The sequence below is a fragment of the Cavia porcellus genome, unplaced genomic scaffold, assembly GCF_034190915.1.
Source record: "Cavia porcellus strain 051 isolate PalLab524CR breed Dunkin Hartley unplaced genomic scaffold, mCavPor4.1 scaffold_20, whole genome shotgun sequence".
Lineage (NCBI taxonomy): Eukaryota > Metazoa > Chordata > Mammalia > Rodentia > Caviidae > Cavia > Cavia porcellus.
The window spans coordinates 33,775,642-33,791,190 of NW_026947503.1; the positions used below are offsets into that span (position 1 = coordinate 33,775,642).

The 15,549-nt window shown below is 39.9% G+C and overlaps 1 long non-coding RNA gene across 1 annotated transcript; it reads left to right on the forward strand.

The window, feature by feature from the left end:
• Positions 1–2,028: 2,028 nt before the first annotated feature.
• Positions 2,029–14,926, forward strand: LOC134471870 (uncharacterized). The gene is made up of 3 exons (XR_010041578.1): positions 2,029–2,210; positions 13,792–13,889; positions 14,802–14,926. It is a non-coding gene; the product is annotated as an uncharacterized LOC134471870 (long non-coding RNA).
• The last annotated feature ends 623 nt before the right edge of the window (positions 14,927–15,549 follow it).

Sequence of the window (15,549 nt, forward strand, 5' to 3'; positions counted from 1 at the left end):
GTTTTAATTCCTGATACACTATTAACAATATCTTCTGCCATCTTTTTAAAGACTATTCCTCCCCTTTCACTCCCCCAGGATGCACTGTGCATTTTTGGGTCTCACCAACATCCTCTGTTTTATATTGGGGAGCAACCTGCTATTTATCTAACTGGTTCCGAACCCTCTCTGTCCTGTACTTGATCTCTAATTGTATTCCTTTACCTATTAAAGCCTGTTTTTCCAACCTATCCACAAATACTTATTGCTCTCTGGTTCCCTGTCACATAGAGCATTGTTTCTCATATTTGATTTTTGGACCATATACCCTTTTTCAGGTTAATTATATTTCCATAAAGAGCATCTCAGTGGACCCTACCTCCTGATTCACTCTGCCTATGATTCTCTTTTTCTTTTTTATTTAGTATGTCAAGGCCATCTATATTAGAGTCTATAGCCAACCTTATCTGCCTCATTTCTGTTGTGCTCTTTTTCTGCCATTAATTGTCTGGTTGTCTACTTCATTTCGCTTTCTGCTTCATTCATTGAGGACTCTGCCACTGTTCCTGAAATCCTGGTACTTTTCTCTCTCTCTAGAATGTCCTTCAGTATTCTCTGTAGAGTTGGATTGGTGGTCACAAATTTTCCCAGTTCCTCTTTGTCTTGGAAGCATCTTGTTTCTCCATTAATTTCTAGAGACAGTTTTGTAGGGTATATCAATCTGGGCTGGAGGTTATTTTCTTTCAGGGATTGGAATACTTCACTCCAAGTGCTTCTTGATTTGATGGACTGTGTCAAGAAGTCTGCCATGATTTTGATGGGTTTTCCTTTATAAGTAATCTATTTCTTGTCTCTGACAGCTTTTAATATTCTGTTCTTATATTGAATTTCTGGAGTCTTTATTATATGCCTGGGTGTAGCTTTGTTTTGGTTGTAGGTGGCTGGAGTTCTGTATGCCTCATATATCTGAATATCATTTCCTTTTCTTATTTTGGGAGGTTTTCCTTAATCATTTCTGTGAATAGCCTTTGTAGTTCCTTTGTTTGTACCCCTGCTTCTTCATTCACATTCTTTATTCTTAAGTTATAGATCCTCTTGTCATCTTCTAGCCTTTTGTATTGTTACTGCTTGTTTCCTTGTTATTTTAAAGAAATTTTTCCTTTCATGATCCCACATTGCAAACCTGTCCTCCAGTTTGGATAATCTATCCTTAGTTTCTTTCAAGCAGTTTTGCCAGCTTTCAATGTAGTTTTTAATTTTCTGGTAATCTCTTTGAACCTGCTTCATGTATTCTATGTTTTCTTTATATTCTTCATCAAACGATTCTCTCCTTTTTTTTAAGAGAACAGCAGTTCCAGAAAACATCGTGTTCCAGACCACATCGGTGCTCCATTACCAGCATGGAGAAGACCAAGCCAAAGACAGAGTATACAAGCAAGAGTGGGACATGTCCAATAACCCGGGGGAAAACATCAAAACGTGATGTGGGCCGCGCCATTGCAAATGACCACAGCTTGCAGCCAAACATGCAGGCCCTTTGTCATGGGCCAGCAGCCACATCCTCAGCCAAGCAACCCAAAGTTGAGGTCTTCAGAGCAGAGTCCAGCAGCAACAATTGTCCCCAATGTCCCTCACATGCATCCAAGGAGCCATGGTGTAGAGAAAGCCGAGGACCCCAGGGAAAAAGATCTAAGGGCAGCTGCTGGTCCAGGCAGGAGTTCACAGTTTATCTAAACTTTGTTTTCAGTTCTGTGAAACAAGACTACTAAAAACCCATGGGCTTGTTGTATTAAAAGAGAAAAAAAGTGCTTCCCAATCCTTGTTGTAATTAGGCAACACTTAAGTAATTGCTTGATTAATCAACATGGATTTATTGATCACCTACAGTATGCCAAGAATGTTAAACAGATTGCATCATTTTATTTCCCTCAGAGGAACATATTATTGTTTCCATTTTATGGAGGAGGAAGCTCTGGTTAATCATTTGTTGGAAGTTCCACTGAACTGATAGTGACAATCTATATGCAGGTATGGGAGCCTCAAAGCCCATGCTTTCTGCAACATAGGATTCTGCCCTACTGCTCCAGGCAGAAAATAACACAAGAGATGGAGGCGAATGGAGGGAGCCAATCAGAATCTGGGTGACAGTGGGGTAAGGTGTCACACTGAAAGGTACCTGCTCATGCATGGGGAGCTCACCCTCCTTGGAGATTGCCCGGGCCTTCCTGCAGGTAGGAGCAGGAGGAAAGACTTGTCCGGGTCTCCTAGGTGGGTGGGAAAGACAAGAAAACAGGGGACAGGAATTAAGGCCCAGTGGCCAATGAGGCCTGGAGCCTCCTGGGGGGGTGGAAGGGCAAGGTGTAGATAAGGAGAAGGAAGAGGAAGTTGGACTTGCAAGAGACCCACAGGCAACGTGGTAATGTTCTTGCCTCCTAGAAACCTTGAAGCCTCATCTTCAATGCCCCACCTCAGGGCATGCTTCCAACTTTGTCTTGATCTTCTGGAGCCTTCTCCATCTTTATCCACTCACCCATAGCTGCAGAGGCCCAACTGCCAAATGAGGCTGTGTTGTGAGATATGTGGACATGAATGGGGAAGGGACACTACTCAGCCCACAACAGGGTAGGAGTGCAAGTAGTCAGAAACGAGACCACAGAAGTATCAGGGGATGCACACGGGCCCTGGACTCCATCCGGGGACTGTTGTGACCAAGGCATGTGTGTAGGCCAGAGAGTGACAGAATTTAAGCTTTAGAACTCTAGGCTAACTACAGAGTTGAGAATAGATCAGATCTGAGCAAAACTAGATACCAAGGGATGATGCAAGGAGCTGTCCTGGTGATTCAGGTAAGAAATAGTCATGGATATTTAGGGATGGAATCAAATTGGTGATGATTAGGGAGTGAGAATGCAGGAAAGGACTCACACATGTGCCTATGTTTCTGACTTGAGCAGTCAAAAGAAGAGCACACAGGAAAGGGAGCAAGTGCCGGCAGGAAGGGAGAGATCCAAGCAGAGATGTCCAGAAGATTGGGATGTCCAGAAGTGACTTCTGGATTATGTTAGGCTTGAGTTTAAAGAGATCTCAGGGACAGAGTCTGAGTCCACCAAGTGTTCTAGAGCCAGGAAAGGAGAGTAATGACTCAATGTCTTGGTTGTTTTTCTCTCATTGTGGGATAAAATACCTGATAGCCAAAATGAAGGAAGAAAAGGTTTATCACTCTTTGTGGAGGTTTCAGTTCATAATCAACTAACTTCAAGGCATGGTGGCATGGCACCAGGGCAACACTTCAAGGCAGCAGCCAGCAAAAGCAGCCAGAGCCAAGGAGGGGGCTGGTGGCTTACAAGCCTCTCCTCCCTTATACTGTAAAGCAGGCCACCTCCCCAACCCCAGAGTGGTTGCAGCCCTCACACCACCTGTGTCCTCCTCTTGTGCAGGATGATGATATTTACAAAGTAAGAAAATTGGCTTCCTGCCGAGTCTCTTAGTTAACCTTCTAAACTTCTCAAGTTGACACAATGTATCAACCATAATGGGGAGATTATATGGCATGAAAAAGTCTCATAGTAAATTCAGAAGAAGCACCATGTCAGGGTCAGACAGGTGCAGATCCACCAGAAGACCAAATAGGATGCTGGGCATGGTGGCACACACCCATAATGCCAGCTTCTTTTGAGGCTGAGGCAGAATGATTGCAATTTGAAGCTAGTCTGAGCAATTTAGCAAAATCTTGTCTCAAAATAAAAATTGCTGGGGATGTAGCTAAGAGACAGAGCACTGCTGAGTTTAATCGCCCAGTACAAAGAAGGAGGAAGAGGGAGAAGAGGAAGAAGGAAAAGAAGAGGAAAAAGAAGAGGAAGCAGAAGGAAAAGGAGAAAAAGACCAAGCAGGGGGAGGAAAAGAGGACAATAGCAGAGATACCTTAAGCCCTTCTTGGCCCCTGCCCTGGCTTCTCATGCGGGTCCCTCCCACTCTCCTGTAGCAGGGTAGCACTGACCTTTTTCAGACAGGGGGAAGGGGAAGGAAGATAGTCTCACAGGGCAAGCAGCACTTCTTACCCACTCAGCAATGTTCTGTGATTTTCTAATCTAAGCATAGCCTGAACTAGCCAAAGGAAGTTTTCAGTCCACCCCTTCCACTTGAAATCTAGCACTGAGCTGTCAGCCTACTCGGAGCCTCCCGTTGTGTCATCTCTGGCTGAGACCACCTCTCCAGCTGCTCTCTCCAACACACCGCATTAGCACCAGGGGCTATTAACACCTGAGCAGGGGTTAATTTAAACTGGATGGTGCTGTAATTACAAAATACCTGCCATACTTCAGAGACATATTATGGAAATAAATATACCATAACTCAGGAATGGTTTTACGTTGACTACATAAGGTAATATTTTATAGCCGTTTTAGATTAATTAAATATAGCATTAAAATGCATTTCACCTGTTGCTTTCCAGTTCTTTAACATGGCTGCTAGAAGTCAGTTACATCTGAGGCTCCCATTACATTTCTACAGAATACTGTAGCTCAGAGGTCTTCCTGGAAGTCAAAACTTACCTTAAATTTGACTTCCCCAGAGCCCTGCCACACATGGTCATAGGAAGGAAAGCGCAACCTACTTTTTGCCTGAGGTTTTATGAGTTTCCATTTTATTTCTAGTAACTTGTAAGAGATGCTGTTCTTTTCCCCCAGCCAAGATTTTAGAAGAAAAAATTCAAAAGCAAAGTTTTAATTGAGCACATAACTTTCCCAATTCATGATGTTGTTACATCTCATAGTGTGGAGAATGCTCTCTGAGATCTCGCTCTCTCTCAGATAAAAATCTCATGTCATTGTGTATCTCACTGGCTCCAAAACAAAATGTTGATGTCACTAACACTTTCTTAAACTAGGTTTTTATTTTTTAATTTTGTTTAAATGTGTAACATATAATGTAATTATATGGTATGAAATTAGAAGGCACAAAGGAATACTTAGAGAAGTCGATCACCCACCTCACCTCCTACCCCACTCCTGCCAACACCCTACATATCCACCCAGTGATAGTGAAGACACATCCAATGTATGGACATACAGACTTTTAAAAATTTAAACAGTAGCACATTATGCCCATATTCTGTGTGGTGCATTCTGCTCCTAACATTTTACCTTTGGGATGCTACTCTATCCATGCATAAAGAGCTGCTTTCAATTGACATATGTCTTGTGTACATGAAAATAACTTAATAAAGGACAAAGTCATATTCAAATCAGGAAACTGAGTTCAGAGAAGTTATGTTTATGGCAGCAGTGACAGACACAGAAAGAAGACAGTAGCCAGGCCACCTGACTCCCAGTGAGAGCTTGCTTCCTTCCTGTGGCCCCATTTGTGAAATAGAGGAAATAGAGTTCCAGAGCACTTGCACTGGCTTGGCGAGAGCTTTGGACCATCAATGCCAGCAAGGGCACACGAGGTGATCTCTTACACGCCCGAGGGAAGCTTTGAAACATCACACGAAACCCGGAAATACAGGAAAGTGACAAAATGAAAGACCAAAATGCAATCTCAAATCTCTAGCCCATCCCAAGAAAGTCTAGGAGCCATATACATAGAAGAACATATAAGCCATACACCTGAAATGCCTGAAATGATGTCAACTGAAATAAAGAAACAACTCCAGAAAGCTATAAAAGAACTCAAATCAGAAATAATCTCCCAAGTAAAAGAAGAAATGATAAATGTAATGAATGAAATGCTGATCACATCTAAAGAAGACATAGTTAAAACATTAGAGGAACAATGCAAAAAGATGGAAATCCTGAATGAACAATATAAGAAACAAACAATGCATGAAGCAGATTCAAAGAGATATACAGGAAATCAAAATTTCCATCAAAAGTTGGCAAAACCACCTCAATGAAAGTGAAGATAGAATTTCAGACCTCAAAGACAAGATTACAGCTAGTGAACAGGAAAGAAAAGATCTTTTAAAACTAACAAGGAATCAAGAAATAATAATTCAACAGTTGCAAGATGATGCAAAGAAAAACAACATAAGATTGATAAGGATAAATGAAAAAGAAGGGAACGACACAAAGTATATCAAGAGGCTATTTACAGAAGTAATAGCTGAAAATTTCCCAAACATGAGAATGGAAACTGACATCCAGATCAGTGAAGCATATAGAACTCCAAAAATCCATAACCAAAATAAAACTACATCCAGACATATAATAATCACCATCCCAGAAATCCAACAAAAGAATAGAATATTAGAAGTTGTCAGAGAGAAAAGACAGATCACCAATAAAGGAAAACCTATCAGAGTCACAGCAGACTTCTCAGCACAAACAATGAAATCAAGAAGAGGATGGAGTGAAGTATTTCAGATACTAAAGGAAAATGATTTCCAACTTAGACTGATGTATCTTGAAAAACTGTCCTTCAAAATGGATGGAGAAATAAGATACTTCCATGACAAAGAATAGCTGAAGAACTTCGTGATCAACAAACGAACCCTGCAAAGAATACTGAAAGACAGTTTAGATATACTTAGGAAAAACCACTAAGCAAGACAGACAATTAAACAGAATGGAAAGATAAAGATGCAACAGCAAAAAGATAACATGTCAACAATAAAACAATATATAACAGTTATAACCATTAATGTAAGTGGCCTCAATTCACCATTAAAAGAAACAGACTGGCAGAATGAATCAAGAAACAACATCCAACCATATTCTGTTTACAAGAAACCCATCTAACCCAAAAGGAAACGCATAGACTGAAAGTCAAAGGGTGGAAAACAATACTTCATGTAACAGGAACCCCCCCAAAAAGCAGGGGTAGCTATTCTGTATGCAGACAATGTGAAATTCAAACCAAGAATGATCCAAAGAGGTAAAGAAGGTCACACTACATACTGGTTAGGGGAAAACTTCAAGAGGAAGAGATAACAATCTTAAATATATATGTACCAAATTTGGGAGCACCCAGCTATACAAAACAAGTATTAACAGAAATGAAAAAATCAAATAAGCAATAACACAATTATAACAGGAGACCTTAATACACCATTAACATAAAGGGACAGATCAACCAGACAGAAAATCAGCAAAGAAATAACAGAACTGAATCACACCTGTGAACAAATGGACTTGATAGACATAGAGTGTTCCATCCAACAACATCAGAATATACATTCTTCTCAACAGTACATGGGGCACTCTCTAAAATAGACCATATAATAGCCCACAGAACATCCTTAAGTAAATGCAAAAGAATTGAAATTATCCTATGCATGTTATCGGATCATAGTGCCATGAAACTAGAAGTTAATGATGAAAGAAACTGCAAAAACCCCACCAGCACATGGAAATTGAAGAATACACTCTTGAGCAATCAGTGGGTCACAGAGGAAATTAAAGAAGAAATTAAATAATATCTACAAGCAAATAGAAATACAAATACAACTTACCAGAATCTGTGGGATACAATGAAAGCAGTCCTCAGAGGACAATTTATTGCAGTGAATCCCCACATCAGGAAAACAGAGAGAATACAAATAAACCATCTAATGCTACACTGCAAACATCTAATAAAAGGAGAATAAGTCAAACCCAAAATCAAAAGCAGGGAAGAAATTACAAAGATCAGAGCAGAAATTAATGCAATAGAGACTAAGAAAACAATACAAAGATTCAATGAATCAAAGAGCTGGTTCTTTGAAAGAATAAATAAAATTGATAAGCCCCTAGCCAACCATATTTTTAAAAAGAAAGAAAAAATTCAAATTCATGCAATAAGAAATGAAAAGGGTGAAATCACTACAGACTCTATGGAAATACAGAAGATCATTAATACCTATTTTGAAAACCTCTACTCTCAAAGGTTTCATAACACAGAAGAAATTGACATATTCCTAGAAACATATGAAATACCAAAGATGGATCACAAAAATATAAAACTGCTGAATAGCCCAATCTCTATTAATGAAATTGAAAATGTAATTAAATCCTTACCAACAAAGAAAAGCCCAGGCCCAGATGGATTCACTGTGGAATTCTACAAGAAATGCAAAGAAGTCTTAATACCAACACTCCTCAAACTCTTCAGTGAAATTGAAAGGGAAATAATCTTTCCTAACTCATTCCTGGAAGCAAATATTACTCTAGTACCAAAATCTGAGAAAGACCCAACTGAAAAAGAGAACTACAGGCCAATCTCCCTGATGAACACAGATACAAAAATCCTCAATAAAATATTGGCAAATAGGATGCAGCAAGTCATCAAGAAGATTATTCACCATGACCAAGTGAGATTCATCCCAGGAATGCAAGGATGGTTCAATATACGTAAATCAATAAATGTAATTCAACACATCAATAGAGCCAAAAACAAAAATCACATGGTCATTTCTATAGATGCAGAAAAGCTTTTGATAGGGTCCAACACTTATTCATGATAAAAACCTTACATAAAATTGGAATAGATGATCTTTACCTCAATATGATAAAAGCCATCTATGACAAACCAACAGCCAGCATCATATTAAGTGGCAAAAAACTGAAAGCCTTTACCTTAAAATCAGGCACAAGACAAGGATGTCCCTTATCACTGCTCCTATTCAACGTAGTATTGGAAATACTAGCCAGAGAAATTAGACAAGAGGATAAATAAAAGGAGTAAGGATAGAAAAAGAGGAATTTAAATTATTATTTTCAGATGACATGATGCTCTACATAGAAGACCTCCAAAATTCCATTGAAAGACTCCTAGATATAATAAATAAATTTAATAATGTAGCTGGATACAAAGTCAACACTCAAAAATCAATAGCATTCCTATGCATTAACAACAAAATCACTGAGAGAGAAATAAGAGAAGCCACCCCCTTCACAATAGCATCCCAAAAAATGAAATACTTAGGAATTAATCTCACGAAAGAAGTAAAAGATCTGTTCAGGGAAAATTGTAACACCCTGAAAAAGAAATTGAAGAAGAAAATGGGAAGACATCCCTTGTTCATGGATAGGAAGAATAAATATTGAAAATGGCCATTCTCCCAAAACTCCTATACAGATTCAATGCAATCTCAATCAAAATACCACAACATACCTGATAGATCTAGAGAAATCACTCCTAAAATTCATCTGGAACCAGAAGAGACCTAGAATAGCAAAGGCAGCCCTAAGCAGCAAAGGCAAGGCAGGAAGCATCACAATCCCTGACTTGAAATTATACTACAAAGTTACTGTGATAAAATCAACATGGTACTGGAATAAAGACAGACTTAAAAATCAGTGAAATAGATTAGCAGATACAAGTACAACTACAAACACACTCAGCCACCTTATCTTTGATAAAGGGGCCAATGTAAATGGTGCTGGAAAATTGGCTGTCCATATGCAAAAACTAAAACTAGACCCATGCCTATCAACATGTACTAAACTAAAGGCTAAATGAATCAAAGATCTAAATAGTAAAACAGAAATACCAAATCTGTTGGAAGACAAAGTAGATAAAAATCTTGAAGGCACAGGGTAGGTAGAGAATTCATGAACAAGAATCAAACCGCACATGAAATACTTCCCAGAATCAATAACTGGGATCACATCTTATTAAAGAGTTTATGCACATCAAAAGAAATCTCCAGCATAGTGAAAAGAAAACCCACAAGTTGGGGATAAAATCTTAGTGAACTGTCCCTCAGACAAAGGATTTCTCTCTAAAACATATAAAGAATTAAAAAAGACCCCCAAAATTCAAAAACCCAACCCAAAAATGAGCATCTGAGATGAATACAGTTCTCAGGTAAATACAAATGGCAAATAAATATATGGAAAAATATTCAGCATCATTAGTCATTAGGAAAATGCAAATTAAAACCACACTGAGATTCCATCTGACTCCAGAAAGAATGGCCAGGATAAAGAAAACTACCAACAACAATGCTGGAGAGGCTGTGGGGAAAAAGGAACTCTCCTGCACTGCTGGTGGGAGTGTAGACTGGTGCAGCCACTGTGGAGGTCAATCTGGAGGTTCCTCAAAAAACTGGAATTGGAAGTTCCATTTGATCCAGCTATTCCACTTCTGAGTACATTCCCAGAAGAACTGAAAATATGTTACCACAGTGATATATGTGCACCCATGTTTATATCAGCACAATTTGTAACAGGCAGATCTTGGAAACAATCCAAGTGCCCATCAACTGAGGAATGGATAAAAAGTTGTTGTATTTTTATACAATGGAGTACTACTCAGCTACAAAGAATGATCACATTGAGATATTTATAAATAAATGGATGCACCTTGAGACCACACTCATAAGTGAAATAAATCAAACTCATATGTATAAATACCATATAGTCTCCCTAGTGTAAGAAATGGTAAGGGTACATAAGATTTTATGGTAATCATGATTCTCCAATACATTGCTTTGATGTCTTATAATGTTTTCATTCATCGGTTGGAATGGTTTTATTCTGTTTTGTTTGATTTTATTATGTGTGATGGTATAAACAGCTACTTTGAAGAAAAGACATTATGGCAGCCATTGCTGATTTAATATCATCTTGCTTTGAAATCCTACCATAGTTTTGTTCTTCTGTTTCCGTTGGTTCCATCATGTTGTGTCTGATTGAATTTTATTATGTGTAATAGTATAAACTTAAATTGTGAAGTGCTGTGTTGCTTACTTTCTGTTCGGATCTGCTCTGTTCTGTCCTCTTTTGTTTTATTATCTTTAAAATAAAAAAAGAAACAGTGGAAATAATTCTACCACCTGGGAAAACTGACATGGAGATTGAAGAAGTTCGTGAGACAAGGAAAGCACAAGGTAAACGAGACATTTGTGTTATTATCACTGAAGCTGTTTTATCTGAGGCACATCTGGGAAGTCTTTTAAGCAATGTGAGAGGAGGGTAAATGTATTTGGCTGGCGAGGAGGAAGTTCCTCCTTTCAAATCACACCAGGCAAGGCATCACCCCCTGGGCACAGAGCACTGGCCCTCCCTGCACCACTGGACCCCAGGAGACAGGTTCTGGATGCCTCTCATGAAGAAAAGGACACTAGGAAGAGCTCGGGTGTGGCTGCCCATTCCCTCCTCAGTCCCTTCTCTTGCAGGCAACAGCTGACCATAGGTCCAGGGCCAAAGTGAAGCCTCTCCAGTCAGGAGATTCCATTCACAGATCCTGGACATAAATACAGACACTGGCCCTGGAAACCAGGAAGGTGGTGAGTGGAAAACCTTCCTCAGCACAGAAGAAGCTAGTCATTTCCATGTGATCTGCCACAACCTGACATTTTCCAGACCCTGGCTCAGGACCAGCACAAAGACTTGAGGGGCTCATGAAGCCACAGCTCCGGCCCAGATGTGGAGAGCATTGTGAATAACAGAGACCCCAGCATAAGGACCCCAGCCAAAGGATCCAGCTTACACGATCCATAGGAGCAGCCCTTCTAGTTAAAGGCTCTCTGACACATCTTTTCACTTTATGATCATGCTCAGGCCCTTAGTGTCTGGAAATTGCTTCTCCTTGCTGCTCCCTTGAAGGACTTAAAGGGGAAAGAAACAAGAAAAATAAATGTTTTTTCTTTCTAGGAAAGAAAAAGCAAGTCTGGCTTTATGCAAGCTGACTCTAGACCTCTGGTCACCCCTAGACAGGCCCAAGGTGTCTTTACTCTGCTTCTCCAAGACAGGTGGGGAGACTCATGCTGTCTGTGCACAAAGCCTAAGCATGCCTGGGAGTTTTCTTGTGCCTGTCAAAGGGCCCCTGAGGTCCAGTGCTTACAGAAAGTCTGCCTTTCTTTACCTTGGCTCACAGCTGGCAAAGCATCGTGTTGCCTCCATTCAGGGAGATAGGAGATGGAGCCACCCATCTTGTTCATAGAAAAGCTGTGGGGAGAGTGAGAAGATACCCCCCCCCCAGCCTAGAGCTGAGGATCTCTCCCAGCCTGGTCTGAGCAGGTGTCAACCGAAAAGGCAAGTTAGGCACACAGAGAAGAAAACTTTTATTTGAGCCAAAATGTATACAGAAAACATGCACTACCATTTCCCAGACTAAGAAATCCTGAAATAGCAACCAAGAAGACTGGGTTTTTATAGATTGATGGGGGAAAAAAAAGAATTTGAAACTTTAAAATGGTTATTATAATGCATTGGTTGATAAGAATATAGGACACAGCATATCTTTTTAGTTATTTATTATAGGTAAGAATTGTGATAAGCAGGAATAGACTTGTATTGGGTTAATGTATTATCTTTATGGTAGCAAGGAGTTGACTTACACATACAGTGCTAGATCTGATCAATTTAGGTGGCTGCAGTCTCATATCTCTGTTTACCCCTGCTAAAGAATTTTGTTACATTTTAAATCCTTTCTCAGCAATTTCTTTAATACTTACCACACATCTAAGCATCCTACTTCTAGAAATATAATCAAGAGAAGTAAAAATGTATGATGCATAAGTACTATCACAGTTTATAGCAGCCTTATTTGTAATTGCAAAAAAATAGATACAACACTTCCAGCAGGAATGGACACATACCCATCAATATGGTGAGATGCTGCTCAGCAATAAAAAGGAGAAAGATTGTGATGTTTGTCCTAATGATGAATTTTATGCTGAGTTGAAAGAAGCCAGACTCAAAAGCCTAATCTCTAACTTCATTGCTATGATAATCTAGAAAATAAAAAACAAAAGTATAAAAAAGATGAGTGATTGCAAGGGCGGGAGCCAGAGTTAAGGGAGCCAGAGTCAAAAGAAGCAGTGTCAAAGAGCAACAGGGAAATTCTGAGTGCATGAATCTGTTTTCTATCTTGACTGTGGTGTAGGTTAGGCACTGTATGCATTTTGTAAACCTGCAGAATGTCACTAAAGTATTAGAAGTATTTCATTGTATCTAAATTGTAAACTTCACACATTTACTTGGATCAGAAAAGCCATATCTAAGAGTACATTCCATAGAATTCAAATGCAACAACATAGAAACATTATTTATATTGTGCAAAACATTAACAGCCTTACTGAAGGAATCTTTTGAATACAAGATGGTACAGTAGAGCCAAGTTAAGAAATAGGACTTAGCCATTTTTAAAATGCATTATTTTATACCAGTTAACACGGAGGTATTTTTCACATTCCATTAAGGGTAGCATGATACTATTAAAAAATCACAAGCTAGCCAACAGATGATTTTCATGTTTGCAAGCACACATGTTCATGCATCACTGAGAGACAGGGATGTGTTCTGAGAACTGCATCTTTGAGTGATTTCTGTCTGTTGTGTAGAGTTTTATCCTTATTGAAGACTTGTTCTAGTGTTTTACTCTAGAATTAGCTCATTTAGCTTTCCCAAAACTTTTCATGAGCACTCACAGACTCATTGTTCACTTCCATACTATGAATGATAATGACTCTTAGATCCATTTAAACCAACCAGAACTAGAAATACATAGAACATTTTAGTTGGGTTCAGCTTTTTCTTTCAATACCACGTTTTGGTGTACACCTAGGGACCTAGTGCTGATTGTCATGATGCAGAAAGGATAAACTATGTCTGACTTTCACTCCAGGTCATTAGAAGTTTCTCCAAGTCTAGCTGGGTGTAGTGGTGCACAGTTAGAGTCCCAGCACTCTGTGGAGTACAGGAAAGGGGATTGCAAGTTAAAGCCCAGCCTAAGCAACTTTGTGAGATCCTGTTTCAAAATAAAAAGATAAAAAAGGGCTGCGGATGTAGCTCAGCGAGAAGGTCCTGCACTCAATCCCCAGTACTGCAAAAAAAAAAAAAGTTTCTCCATATCTGATACAGACTGTTCTCAATTTTCCACTAGTCTCATTGCCTTCAGTGGAAAAGACCCTTTAACAGCTTCCATCACTTTGTTCTTGTTCTCCAAGATCATAGCTACGGTGGAATGGACATGCCTCGCTGGTAAGCAAGAACCACACTGATCTTCCATCTTCATAGTCCTTTATCACTTTTAATTTTTTTTCCAGGTCAATCACTCAATGTAGCCTCTTACTGGCAACATTAGCAGGTAATTTTGCATAGTTAAAGAAACTAGGTGTGGTGGTACATGCTTGTAATCCCAGACTCAGGAGACTGGAGCAGGAGGGTTGACATGAGTTCGAAGCTAGCCTGGACTACATAAGCAAGTTTAAGGCCAGCCTGCACTACATAGTGAGACCCCTGTCTCAAAACAAACAAAATCTACCAAAATGCATAGTGAGGGCCCATGATGAGCAAAATAACATGAGATTAAATTAAGCACCAAGGGAAATGATGCAATCAAGAGACAGAGTCAACATGAGACAGAAGAAGCTGTCGCTGGTATAATGCAGCATAGTGTTTTACGGTGAACTTTTTTCCATATGAGAATATATACTAACACAATAACAAAAGATGTAGTATAGTTAGCACATAAACTGGTAATATAGGCACTTACTACCATTACCTAGTACCCCATATTATATACAATTGTATATGCTTAAATTTTATATGTAGTAGGTTTATTTTTGCCAGCATCACCAAAGACACATGAAAGAATGTATTGCTCTAGGGTACTGTGATGGCTGTGACTTCACTAGGGAAAGGGAATTTTTCAGCTCCATAGTAATGTTACAGACCACATCATATTCAAAACCTGTTGTTGATGGAAACACTATTGTGCAGCACTGTCACGGTTTGTGTGGGTGGGCCCCAGGCCTCATTGACTTTGCATTATGCATTTATGATTGGTTCATTGTCTAGTACTTGATAGATGTGTCAGTGCTACACCCACAGAGGGGTGGAGCCAGCATACAATGTAATGGCAGGAAGAAGGTGTGTGTCTGTCTCTTGCAGGTTTCCAGCTTGCTGTTTGCAGCCACCATGAAACTGCAGTCCCGCCACGCCACCCTGCCTTGGATCCAACTGAGTATAGACTAAGACCTCTAAAAACTGTAAGAAATAAACTTTTCCTTTCCCAACTTGGGCATCATGTATTTTGTCTCAGTGACAAGTAAAAAGTAACCAAGACAAGCACATAGTCTATTCCTAGAGAAAGCCACAGAAGGTAGCACTGCTGTCAGCACTGGCAGCCCAAGGTGGACGCAGCAATCAAGAAAATCCAGGAAGGGCAGGGTGAAGAGAGAAGGAAAGAGGAAAGAAAGGGGTTAGAGGGAGAATAAGCTGAAAGGAGGAGGAGTGCCTCACATTTACCTAAGGCTGCCTGTGCCTACAGACTTTTCCTTAGCTGAATTGTCTTTCCTCTATGCTGCTGAAACATCTCAGTGTTTCAATCCCACAAGACAAGAAATAAAATGGAAATTCCAAAACTCTCTCCAAGAGACACGTAGTGCCCTTGCCACAAATGAGGCTGAGGCCCTACCCATTTGGGGCTCAGCCTTATCCTGGCCAGGACCCAGCCAGGATAGGAAAAGGAACTTGCCCTTTATAATGGGCTGCCTTTCTGCCTCCAGATGAGCACTGCAGGAGCTCTGGGAGAGGACCCCATGTCAGGAAGGGCCAGGGTAGAAGAAGTAAGCCTGAGTAGGGCTGATGTCTTCAGGGCAACAGGAAGCACCAGTGTAAACAACCAGTTTTCCAAGGA